Raw genomic sequence first — 1,483 nt, forward strand, 5'->3', positions numbered from 1 at the left:
TTGAGAGATTGAATTACAAGAAATTGTAATTCGATCACTTAAGATTGCCAAGGAGATGAATGAGTGCATTGATTGAGGAAGATATGAAAATGAAATTGATTCGGAGAATGCAACATCTCCTGAGCCCAATGAACGCCCCATTCCTGATCTTACCCATTCTCTTTAATTTCAGTCATTTACTTTTATGAGCAATTTCCCCATTCCCATTTAAGATTCTGCAATTTACTTTCCGTCATTTACATTCACCTTTTTATTTCTAGCATTTACTTTTCTGTTATTTACTTTCCCGCCATTTAATTTTCTGCAATTCTCAACTCAAATTCTGCTTCGCTTTATTAGAACATTCCTCTAATTAAAGTTGCTTGATCAATCAATCCCTGTGGAATTCGACCTCACTCTATTGTGAGTTTTTATTTGATGACAAATTCGGTACACTTGCCGAAGGAAATTTGTTATGAAACAAGTTTTCCGTGCATCAAGTTTATGGCGCCATTGCCGGGGATTGATTGTGCATCAACAATGATTAAATTGGAGGATAACTAGATTGAGCATTTTATTTTTGTTTGATTTAATTTTCTGTTTGATTTAATTTTCTGTTTGAGTCATTTACTTTCTGTTTTAGTTAATTTCTTCCCTTCCCCCTACTTTTTCTTTGTTATTTACCATTCATTTCACTAACCCACTAACTGTTTGATATATTGCATCACTCACACTAACAGTAATTCTGATGGATATACTTTCTGCACCTATTCTCTTTGCTTGTACTTGTTGGTTGTATGACAGGGAGAAGAAGCGGGGCTTCAACTTCCTTTGATTCTGAACCTGAGAGAACCTTCCTTAGACTAAGGAGGGAGGCAAGAGAAAAACGTGTAGTTGGTGCTGAAGAAGAGGAGGAACACTTTGAGGAATACTTTGAACCAAACACGGAAGAAAACATGGAAAACCATCGTGAAGAAGAAGCTCACAACCATGGCGGAAGAGGACGAGCAAATCATGCTGGGGAGGATAGAAGAGTTTTAGGCTCTTACATCAATCCAAACCCAGGAAACTGTGAAAGTAGCATTCAAAAGCCAACCATCCATGCCAATAATTTTAAACTAAAACTACAGCTCATCACCCTTGTTCAGAACAACTGTTCGTTCGGAGGAAGTGTCCAAGAAGATCCCAATCAACATCTAACCACCTTCCTGAGAATATGTGACACAGTGAAGTCTAATGGTGCTCATCTTGACGCCTATAGACTGCTCTTATTTCCATTCTCACTCAAGGATAAGGCAGCCAAGTGGCTGGAGTCTTTCCCAAAGGAGAGCTTGACAACTTGGGAAGATGTGGTGAACAAATTCTTAGCAAGATTTTACCCCCCTCAACGAATCAATAGGCTAAGAGCTGAGGTTCAAACTTTCAGGCAACAAGATGGTGAGACTCTGTATGAAGCATGGGAGAGGTTTAAAAACCTAACAAGGAGGTGCCCACCAGATATGTT

The 1,483-nt window shown here is 38.8% G+C and overlaps 1 non-coding gene across 1 annotated transcript; it reads right to left on the bottom strand.

Moving 5' to 3' along the window:
• Positions 1 to 1,376: 1,376 nt before the first annotated feature.
• On the bottom strand, positions 1,377 to 1,483 carry LOC148561765 (small nucleolar RNA R71). Its single transcript, XR_015887915.1, has one exon. It is a non-coding gene; the product is annotated as a small nucleolar RNA R71 (small nucleolar RNA).

Source organism: Arachis ipaensis, chromosome B6 (assembly GCF_059453495.1).
Source record: "Arachis ipaensis isolate K30076 ecotype BB chromosome B6, ASM5945349v1, whole genome shotgun sequence".
NCBI classification, from domain to species: domain Eukaryota; kingdom Viridiplantae; phylum Streptophyta; class Magnoliopsida; order Fabales; family Fabaceae; genus Arachis; species Arachis ipaensis.